The sequence below is a fragment of the Rattus norvegicus genome, chromosome 2 (assembly GCF_036323735.1).
Source record: "Rattus norvegicus strain BN/NHsdMcwi chromosome 2, GRCr8, whole genome shotgun sequence".
NCBI classification, from domain to species: Eukaryota; Metazoa; Chordata; class Mammalia; order Rodentia; family Muridae; genus Rattus; species Rattus norvegicus.
Genome location: NC_086020.1, coordinates 152,875,626 through 152,887,218, shown reverse-complemented (window position 1 = coordinate 152,887,218; position 11,593 = coordinate 152,875,626). Strand labels below are relative to the sequence as shown.

General features: G+C 42.3%; 1 long non-coding RNA gene across 2 annotated transcripts; it reads right to left on the bottom strand.

The window, feature by feature from the left end:
• Positions 1–315: 315 nt before the first annotated feature.
• Positions 316–10,215, bottom strand: LOC120100839 (uncharacterized). Of its 2 annotated transcripts, XR_005500997.2 has the most exons (5): positions 7,551–10,211; positions 7,114–7,153; positions 5,328–6,984; positions 3,090–3,307; positions 316–1,071 (listed from the first exon to the last, which is right to left on the bottom strand). It is a non-coding gene; the product is annotated as an uncharacterized LOC120100839 (long non-coding RNA). The 2 variants fall into 2 exon arrangements; XR_005500998.2 differs by lacking the exons at positions 5,328–6,984; positions 7,114–7,153 and having other exon boundaries at positions 10,135–10,215.
• Between the last annotated feature and the right edge of the window lie 1,378 nt (positions 10,216–11,593).

The following is an 11,593-nucleotide window of genomic DNA, read 5'->3' as shown; positions in this document are numbered from 1 at the left end:
TTACGAAAGGCATACTGTCTAATCCCATCAACCTGTCCATGAAGCACTATAGAGGAAAATCGCTCCCTGTCATTGAAGAAGATGCTCTGCTCTTGAATGTCCAACAGACTTGACATTCTCTTAGTGGGGGGTGGGGGCCAACGGCAGCCCAGAGCACCAGCAGCTGGCCTCATGATACACTCAACCTCTGCAGCTGACTACCATCCCAGCCAGGAAAGCCTCCTGAGCAGTAGAAGCACAGGTGAACCCAGGGTCCAGGGAAGATAGAATCCCCCCTCCTCCTTCTGCTCCTCCTTTCCAAGCAAGGAGGTTGAGGTGACTCCTGGAAAGGAATCATGGCTTCTGGCTGAAGCCTGGCTTTCTCTGGACCTCTGAGTCTCTTTGAGAGTCAACAAAGAGCTAAGAAGATGGAGGAGATAAGTAGATGAAGAAGATGATGGAGATAGAGAGATGTTTGGGCCTCCAAGGGAAAGAGTCAAGAGCATCATCAGGTTTATGTCTCTTTATCCAGCTTGGGTCACAAGAGGTGTGAGAGGTAGGTAGAGGATAGAGTCTGTAGGTTAACCCTACATGATTTCTACTCCCAGAGTCCCAGAGGACTCTTCAATTTTGGAGTCCTACCAGTACTGCACTAGTGTTTTAATACATATAAGAAGAACAAAAAGAAAAAATAAAATTTAGAATATATTGTGTGTGCATTTTCCATCTCCTCCCAGTACCCCATTTCACTAGTAATTACTATGCCAAGGCTGTTCACCACGACATGCCAGTCTTTCCTTTGAGCAGGCGGCTTTGCATATTTTTAGATCTTATTTATATTTGTATATCATGTGCTCCAGCATCAGATGTAAACAGAAGCAAATAGATGCAGCAGGACACAAGGAAATGACAGAGGTTTTAACAATAAACACAAGTGGATTCCACTGTCCCAGAAATCAACATGAAGGTCGGCTAGTCACAGCTCTCGTAATGGTACCTGATCTTCTAGGCTCATGGTTTCCATTTTCAGACTCACCTTCTAGTCTAAAGTAGGCTGTTGGGTTTCAACCATTATGAGGTCATTCTCTTTATCTAAGAAGAAAACAAAAGGTTAGAGGGTGACTCATCAGTCAGCTCTCATCATCCATTATGGGTTTCAAGTTTTGAACTCGGGTCATCAAACTTGCAGAACGAGTGCTTTTACACACTGAACCTATGGTGAACACTGTAGCTGTTAATTTTCTATTGATGTGCTAAGACACCATGACCAAGACAACTTAGAGAAGAAAAAGATTATTTGGGGCTTATAGTTCCAGAAGGTTAAAGTCCATGACCATCATGACAGGGAGCATGGCAGCAAGCAGTCACATGGCTAGAGCACTGGCTGAGAGTTTACACGTTGAGGTGACAACTATGAAGCAGAGAGGTTTCAAAAGCCCACCCCCAGTGACCTCCAACAAGGCCACACCTCCCAATCCTTCCCAAACAGTTCTATTAGCTGAGGACTAAACCTTTAAATATGTGAGCCTATGGGAGGCATTCTTATTCAAAAGTACCACACTAGCTTTGGCTTAAGTTTTCTTGTCTGTGAAATGTTTTGCTGTCTATTTTATACTGCAATTACTAAGCCTCCTGGCCTAGTTTTGCCCTTTGGAATGGCTAAGAGAAAGGGTTTGCAGAAATGGTGCTGTAAGCATTCCTCTATCTCTCCTGATATGCATATATGTACATTTATAAAGAAATGGAAATGCTGGTGCACACCTGTCAGCTTCACCAGGTGTTACAAAAGCCAGGTGACACTGCCTCTCCTCACAGTGGACAGGAACCTGTGTTCCGAAACAGCACTTGGCATTTGGAGGCTTTTTAGACCTTGGTCTTGGACAGTCCTGGAATTACGACTTTTGCATTTCCCTGGTCTCTAGTGAAGCATGAGCTACACTTCTTCTTCCATTGACGTCTTATATCCAATCTCTAAATTGGATTCCCTTTGTTTTCTTTTAGATTCCTTCTATAACCAATGTGGTGATCTTTTATGTTGACTAGGCCAGAGTAAGCCTCATGTGTTTGGTGTGCAGACATAAATGCAAGCAAAACACACTGAGACATAGGATAAACAAATTTAATTTTTTTAAATCGACTTTTGATTTTTAATCTATCTATACATGCACTTCATTTATTATGTGATGTAAAATTATGATTCTTACACCTTTGGGGGTGGGGTTGGCTAACCATTTATCCCAGTACCATTTACCAAATGGTGTTATATTCCCAGTGTTCTGAAATGTCAGTTGTTAAACATCATTTCCAGATGTGAGTTGGTTTTTTTTTCCTGGCCTTTTTACTGCTTCCCTGTCTTGCTCACCTCACATTTCTTTCAATACTACACTGTCCTAATTACAAGAGCTTTGCAGCAAGTCTTAGAGTTCATGTGGTGTGAATCAGATAAAAATCTGGGGAATCCATGAAATGGAACAAATTCGCCAGTGCTTTCCTGCCTTCCATATGCCTGGTCTTTAACATTTTTATTCCAGATATTTGGAATTGTACCTCTTATACAACAGTATTCTTATTTTCCTATACATGTTCTTGAGCTTTATTAATGTAAGCAGTTCACTTACTTGTGTTAGGCAGGAGCCGATCAATGCTGTGGTAGATAGAGCCCAGGGCTGCTGTGGTAGATAGCAGAGTAATGCTCATGCTAAGGATGGCATTTTCCCATTCCCAAATCAAGCTCCTTCTGGCCAATGGGAACATGAACGTATGGCTTCTGTAGTTTAACTACACAATTTCATAAAGAAGAGAACATGTCTTCCAATATTTTCTCATTCAAGACATGGTCAAGGGTGTTAAGTTACAAAATGCAAATTAATTTAAGAACACAAATCGCTCATTTGCATGTGTCCTACTTTATCCTCAGTTTGGAAAGTGGCATAGAGCATTTTCTAGTATGGCTACAAGAAGATACATACTTTCGTAAGAAGTGATTCTTGATATCCCTCCATTTGTTACCAAGTATCTATATTACCAAGCTTTGAATCTGAGACACAGACAGAAGAGAGGCTGAAGTGTAGAAGATGACACAGCTTCCACCTGCCTTTTAGTGCACTCACCCTTAGAAGCTACCCAACATGCTGAGAGTGCAGGGAGATTAAGTAAATGGTCCACCCCGAATCCCAGACAAGGCTTCACTGGTTCTCAGCACTGATTGAGGGACATCTGAGTACGTAGCCTCCAGTTGACCTCTTCTCGGCTGTTGGATCGCTGCATCATGGATCCAGAAAGGCAAGTATAGTCTCAGGACCCTTTCTGCATTTCCAGTTCATGGAATCTGTGATATAATATTGGCCATTGTTAAAAATGTTTCATTGTGCAGCCATAGATAAGTAGAAAAGAAGTTTGTTGTGTTATAAAATATCCTATCATAACATAACATAGCAAAACATAACCTGACAACAGCTAACATTTACTAGGTCTTGCAACAGGTAAATAATTTATAGAACTCTTTCAGCTAACCCTCACAATGACCCCAGGTAGATACTGTTTAATACGATTTCACAGAATGAACTGAAGCATGAGGATGTAGGTACAGCTTCACAAAGCACAAATATTCTACCTTTTTCATAATTAGTACCAAATAACATACATGTATGGATTTCCCACGATGAAATCCATACTTTGTGTGCTCATACAAAAAAAGGAATTTAGGAAAATAGGGAAAAGACAGAGAAAATTGGAGTATCGTGGCTTTTATCTATGTACCAATGAAAGAGGAACAGTTGATATACAGTTGCTTGTTAGTCTTTGACAATGGCTTCACTGACCAGCAAGATCTGAGGGTTGAGATGTGAGATGGTACACAGTAATAGTGCCTGGGAGGAGAACATGCCTCTGGGGACCATCCTGAGCTACTGGCAAAGGACCAAAGGAGAGCAAGTGTGTCTCAGTGGGTTCTGATGTCCACAGGAAACATAAGAGGTCTCCAGATAATCACCATATAAGCACTACACATTTGGTATTTCGAAGTAGTAGAGGAAAAATAGGAACTTCTTTTGTTTTTTATTTTGAAAGAATTGAGTGTGATGGTTTGTATAGGCTTAGCCCAGGGAGTGATACTCTTAGGAGATGTGGCCTCGGAGTAGGTGTGTCACTGTAGGCATGAGCCTAAGACCCTCACCCTAGCTGCCTAGAAGTTAGTTTTCCACTAACAGCCTTCGAATGAAGATGTAGAATTCTGAGCTCCTCCTGCACCATGCCTGCCTGGATGCTACCATGCTTCTGCCTTGAGGATGATAGACCTCTGAACCCCTAAGCCAATCCAATTAAATGATGTCCTTATAAAAGTTGCCTTGGTCATGTCATGGTGTCTGTACACAGCAGTAAAACTCTAGCTAAGACATTGAGAGTTGTAGACAAGTTCTATTATTCAAGTAGTCATGCTTTTTGTATACCTGCTATGCATAGTGAGTTTTACTGAGCTAGGTTTGAGGGTTGCATTGTTGAAGAGAAAGAAAATAAATAGAAAATAAGTTAATAAATAATAGGCTGAGAAGATGTCAGGAAGGGGTAAGTGGGGAATTAGGATGTAAGCACTGAGCCTCTAGATAGGGGATCAGAGATGTCTTGGAGAAACATCACAAGTCATGCTAGGTAAGAATTTTGCAACTCGGGTGGGGGGGAAGGCGGTAATGGGGGGAGGATGGGGAGGGGAACACCCATATAGAAGAGGATGGGGAGGGGTTAGGCGGATGTTGGCCCGGAAACTGGGAAGGGGAATAACAGTCGAAATGTAAATAAGAAATATTCAAGTTAATAAAGATTAAAAAAAAATTTTGCAACTCACTAATCTAGTAGTGTGGTAACACGTAAGGTCATACCAGCCAAAAGACAAGACAGAATTTATAGGCCTCTGTGGACCATGATCATGGGTTCAGATTTGGATTTTAGGCTGTGTACAGTGAGCTATGAAAGGGTTTTAAACAGAAGGCTCTACAATCAAATCTATATTTTGATAGTAACTGTTTCTGTATAGAGCTGCATTGTTAGGGAAGGAAACAGGACTCAATTACAGGCTGCTACAGGAGTCAGGCCAGAGGCAGAGACCTGCAAATAAATTGAAACATGAGACGGAAGAAAATAAAAAAAGATGTGCTTTTAGATATGGAGTCAGGGGGACCAATGCATTCAAGCTTTGGAAGAGCCGGTGTTGGGTGCTGAGATGACTCTGAGGTCCCTGGTCCTAGTGATTGAGTACATATCAGGACCACTCCTGATTCAGGCAAACAGTGAGCCTGGAGGATGGGCTTTCTCAGAGCTGCGGTGAGCCTCAGTTTGTTCCACTGTGGACTTACTTGCTTTGGTATGGCTGAGTCACCTCCTCCATGGGATTTTCAAGGAGGAATTTAGATGAGTCAGAGGCCATGTGTCAGAGGAGAGGTCCGAGAAGATGTAATCATGAGAGTCTTCACTAGAGATGGCCTTCAAAGTCACCTGTGTCTCTAGACATACCAAGTCACTTTAAATGAGAGCAATTGAATTAGGTTTTTATCAAAATAACTTCAATATTTTTTTAATTTAACTTCCAGCTAGATTTCTGGTTTGTTTACACAGAGCCCTTTTCTGGCAGGAATACATAGCTCTCTGCTGCACAGAGGTTGACCAGCAAGATGAGCCTCCTCAGACCTGACTGAGCCTTTTTGCCACCGGCCTCCATCCCATGCAGGATGAAGGTTCTCTTTAAATTTTCAAGTAAGGGGATCTTCCTGAGTCCTGATCAATTCTCATATACTAAATCACTCTGCTGTGAAATCCCAAGAGCTTTAGTAGATTTCTTGGGTGTATTTCCAAATGTTAATCAAAAATCTTTCTGGATTTTTTCATCGGCAGTACAGAGGTAGACTAGGACACACTAATCCCATCTTCAGAAGTCTAACCAGTAGGAAGACAAGATAGACTGAGCTGTAAATTTACCTTCATGTTTGTTGTTTCCTTCCATTTATTCCCATAGAAAGCCAAGCACAGTCACTCGTGACCCTCAGAGGTGACTACCTCTTGAAGGCTCACGTGTGAGCGTCTGCTGCACAAAAAGATCACTGTGGTGGGCGCCTCTACCTTCCACACAAGCGTTGGTGAGAAGTGTCAAGATGGACTTAAGCTCCGGCACAAAGATTTACTTTCAAATGCCAGCCATTTTCCCAGCCTCCGTGAATAATCCAGACTTGGTGTTTGGGGCCTTTAGACACAGTAATAATGCAAACGGAATCAAAATCATCATTCATATTATTAACAAGCGTTTTTCAGTAATGTTTTGAGTAAGTGCCTAATAAAGTTTAAGAAATAAAGATACTCATGTTATTAAAGAGGAATTACTAGGTTTCCATTCATAAGCTTCAATATCCTGCTTAATGGATTCCATACAGCCTAACAGAAACCTCGTGAATGAATTATGGTAAAGCAGTTCACAAACATTATATGGTTTCCTTTTTTTTTTTTTTTACTTTTGTTTCCTCTCCGTGAAATAACAATGAGGCACGTAGCTTGAATAAGGTCATTTCTTATAACAGAATGAAAACATTAGGGGGACTCTGGTTGTATTTTAGCCTACAGGCAAAAACACCACAGCTTTATGGTCAGACAGTGCCCCCTTGTGGAACATGTAAGGTTGGTAGAACTGCGTTGTGATCGGGATCCCTGAAATTGAAGGTGGGCAAGGCTGAAAGAAGCCAATAATCAAATCCTGTGCCTCATTGTAAAGAGCCTCTTGGCTGAAGGAGGCACTTTACGGAAAAAAGGATGGGAACATAGGCAGATGGGAAGCGGAACTTGGACCAGTCAAGCTGATGGTCTCGGGTCTGGAAAACTTGACCCACTGAATGACTTTTAAGAGGCACAGCAGAGCGGAGAAGGAAGACGTTTGAGCTCAGCCTGTCTGGGTACAAAACTCGACTCTGACAGTAACTCTGTGAATAGAAGGTGCTCCGTTGTTGCTCTAAGCTTTGGTGATCCTGCCTGCAAAATAATAATGGTGTCTTATCAGATGTCCGTTGGTATAGATCAGAAGTACTATGAGGGGCAAACGAAAATGGTGTGAGGAAAGTGTTTTTAGAGCAGTGTTTACTAAAATGCCTATTATCTTACCAGAGTGTGCACTTCAAATCAATGAAGGACATTCGGCTTTCTGTTTAAAAAAAAAAATAAAGTCTTTTATATACATGCATTTACCAGCCACACAAGAAAACCCATGAAAGTTGTGGGACTGGGAAACTGTGGCTAAGCCTTTGTGTAGGTTCCAGAGACGGAAACCAGGAAACAAAAGCACGCATGTGTCTGGAGAGTATATAGATGCTGAGGGAGAAGGCTGGTTTGTGGGTCAACGCACTTGTGGTAGGTAAAGACAGAAATGAGAAGACAGTCAGTGGCCTCAGAAAGGGCTTGGGGGCCTCAGAAAGGGTTCAGGGGCCATACTCTAGGAGAAAACAAGAGCATATTCTCAAGCAGCGAGAGCTTCCACTCAAGCGCTGACAAAGCGCCAACGGGCAAACAAAAGAAAAGCAGGACGATTGTGGGAAGTTTACCTTTTAACTCCCTTAAATGTGCCGCCACCAATAATAATTCAAGGGTTTAAGAATGTCGAAACTAAGACTCTCAAGCTGGGGAGAGACATTCTTGGGCAAGGCAGGCAAATGGCTTGTGACTGTGGGCTGTGAGCCTCACGGGTCCTCCTCGCCAGCCCTTCAGGTGGAAACCTGCCCGAGACACAAACAATTGACTGTAGCACAGCTCATTCTCACGAAGCCTCCCCATGTTAGACTTCAAGTGCCGCTTTCCTAAAACACTAATCTGATGGAAAATGTCACTACACTTAACCAGCACTTGGAAGCCACTCTCCCTGCACCCACAGTCCGTAGTTTAATCACTTGTAAGGAGTAAGTTTCTTTAGATTCCCCATTTTAGTAAAAGGCAGTTCAAGTGTCTGTGAAAATTGATCCATTATAGTAAATGCTATGAAATAAAACAAAACCAGTTTGCTGTTTCTAATCATTGATCTCGGGCCTCCAGGACTCTGTGTGTCGGCTCTGGCCTCTGGCTTCCTCTGCTGTCAGCTCTGGCCACTAGCTTCTCTCTGCTCAGCCTGAGCCATGTGTACTGCTGCCCTTCTCTCCAGCTCCTTAACGGTTCCCACTCAGCCAGCTCCTACCTCAAGGTTGGTGATATTTTCTGATTGGTTTCCTCTTTCTCCCTGACCTGTCAAGCATCAGTGAGAAAACCTCAAAAGTGCAGTCAGATTTTGGACATATATGTTTTTGTGCTCCTGGGCTTTCCCCTGGGATATCAGGGCCTCCATCCAAGGTTCTGGTCCTTTCTCCTTATTGTACCAGCATGTTCTCCATTCTGTCTGAGTCATGTCTCCTCCTTGTCTCAAGTCACTTTTTTTTACTCTCAGGAAATCATATTTCATATTTTGCTTCAAAAGACTTAGGCATTTCAATGATTCTTTTATTCTTCCTTTTTGTCTCTACTTCCTCTTTTCTGCCAAGACTGGTCCTACCTGCTGGAATCCTGGCCCTCGACTCCTTCTCTAGTGTCCCTGTTGGGGTTCCCATTGCTGTGAAGAGACACAATGACCAAAGCAACTCTTACAAAGGACTGCATTTAATTGAGGCTGGCTTACAGGTTCTGAGGTTCAGTCTATTACCATCATGGCAAGAAGTATGGCCGTGTCTAGGCAGGCATGACACTGGAGGAGATGAGAGTTCTACATATTTTTTTTTTACGAAGGCAAAAGGAGAAGACTGGATTCCAGGCAACTAGGAGGAGGATTTCAAAGTCTCACTTGAAGTGACACACCTTCTCCAACAAGGGCACACCTTCGTCTCTTGGGGGAGGCTTGGCATCCTAAAGGTTCAAGACCTTCCCAAACAGGACGAGCAGCTATGGACAAAGTGTTTAAAGTGTCTATGGAGAACACTTCACATTTAAATCACAACAAGTATCATAAACAGAAAAGTCACATAAGGGAGGTAAGAGGGACCCTTTGATGGAATAGGACTGTGGTGGTTTGAATATGCTTGGCCCAGGGAGTGGGGCACTATTAGGAGGTGTGGTCTTAGGGGTGTGGCCTTGCAGCTTAGTATCTTAGCACACTTTCTGTTCCTGCTGGCCTGCTTCCTCTGCCTGTAGTCATGTCTTCTCCGTGGTGGTGAACTGTATCCCTAGGGAACTGCAAACCAAAATAAGCCATTTTCCCCTAAGCCACATTTATCACAGCAGTGAGACCATACCTAAAAAATCTGCAATCTGATTCTTGCTCCACTTTCAGATTCCTTGATATAGATGTCCACATTTATCTCCATTGACTACTGCCCTAAGCATCCAATGGACCTATCTCTCCCAAGCACTTCCTTGGGAACTTCTGCTAGTTTTTATTCAGGACTTATTTTTCTTAACCCTTCTGGAAAGTTTCCTGTGGCCTACAATTCTCTTTCTTGACACTCAATTGTCCACTATCCTCTATTAGTGTTTTCTTTCTATTCTTTCTGTCTCTCCAAATCACTTGCCAGCCACACAATAATCCAGTTACTCTTCCCCTCAAGCCCCAGTTGTTCTTATGCTGTCTTGTCTGCCTAAACCTTACCTTGCTCATGATGCCACCCATCCTCCATGTTCTCTCTTGGCTGGCTAAGTCCTACTGGCTTTCCATAGTTAAGTTTAGCAATTGTTTCCTCCTGAAAATGTCATCTGATCTCCTGTGCTGGAGTTGAATGTCTCTGCCTCTGGTCTGTTTCTTCTGTCAAAGTTACTGCATCCTCTTCACATACAAACACACACACACACACACACACAGAGAGAGAGAGAGAGAGAGAGAAAGAGAGAGACAGAGAGACAGAGAGAGACAGAGAGAAAAGCAGAGACACGCGCTGAGACAAACACAGGCACATACAGAGAAACACATGCACAAACACACACACACACACATACACACACACACACAGAAGATATATATATACTTCCATGTCTGTGGGTTCCACATTCACAGATTTAATCAAGCATATTTAGAAAAGTATTTCTAGTGATGCATCATCTAGAGATCCTTTACAGTGTGTAGGAGGGTCACAACAATTATAAACAAACATGATACCACTTTGTTAATTGGAGAACCTGAGAAGTTGGATAGTCTCAGGGGTCCCAGCTATATTCCATAATACTCCTCTTGTCTTATCTCCGACCACTACAGTTCTGTGTGCTCCTGGCACAAAAAGGCCCCCGATGGATTATGTCACAAATAAAGTTCTAGAACCCAGTAATGGCACATAGCATAGCTTTCCTAAATGTTGTTGGAAAGAAAGATAAGTAATTGTGTTAAAGTAATCCAAATGTAGATATACTGAGCTTGGTATATCTAAAACACAGTTCTAAGAACTTGAAAAGCACACACTCTCATCTTAACAGAAAGGTTAGCTGATGGATGGTGGGAAATGCTCTCTACTAAAGAAAAACAAATAACTGTTTCTGGGCCAAACTAGCCAGCTGTCAGACTTCAACTTTGATCATCGTACAGTAGCCCTCACTAGTTCATCACAACTTCCCCATTAGAACAGGAAATGCTCAGTGCTTATGACAGAAAATATATGAGCCACTAGAGCACTTTCACAAGTTCAGATTGACCATCATCCCAGAAAGTCTAGCCTAGTCTAAAACATGTTGTTGGAAGGGGTAACTCCACTACTCAAATCCATTTTCAATTTTACATTTTCATTTTTATTAATATTGTGCTTTTGTAGCATATTAAACACTGTATGATGTAAAATAATTTTCCTTAGTTGAAACTATTTTTATTGGAAATATATTCTGATTAGTTCCAATCCCCCACCTCCTCCCAAATCCTCTCTACCTCCCCTCCCACCCAAATCCAAACTTCTTCTTGTCTTCTCTCATTAGAGAACAGACAGGCATCTTTTTTAAAAAGAAAAGGAAAAAGAAAACTAATAATAAAATGAAAACAAATGAACAAAGGAAAAAAAGAAAAAGCACAAGAAACAGAGATATAAACACATTTCACAGACACACACACACACACACACACACACACACACACACACACATAAAAACACAAAAACAGAAACCACTGTTTTCTCACTGTGTGAGAAACTGTGTCTCTGTGGGGGTGGACTTTGAAATCCTTCTCCTACTTGCCTGGAATCCAGTCTTCTCTAGTTTGTCTTCGTAGAAAAAGATGTAGAACTCTTATCTCTTCCACTGCCATGTCTGCCTAGACATGGCCATACTTCTTGCCACGATGAGAATGGACTGAACCTCAGAACCAGTAAGCCGGGCTCAGTTAAATGCAGGCCTTTGTAAGCATTGCTTTGCTTATGTCTCTTCTCAGTTGGAAGCCCCAACTAAGACAGGGACACGAGAAGGAGTCGAGGGCCGGGATTCCAACAGGTAGGACAAAAGACCTGTAAGGTAAAGAAGAAAAAGTCCAGGAGAAGCATTTTGTGGTAAAAACCCTCCAAAAATACCATTGAGTTTGTTTTGTGTTGGCTCTCTACTGTTGGGTATGGGCCTGCCCTTAACTTCAGTACTTACTACAGTACATCTACCCAGTGAAATTCTA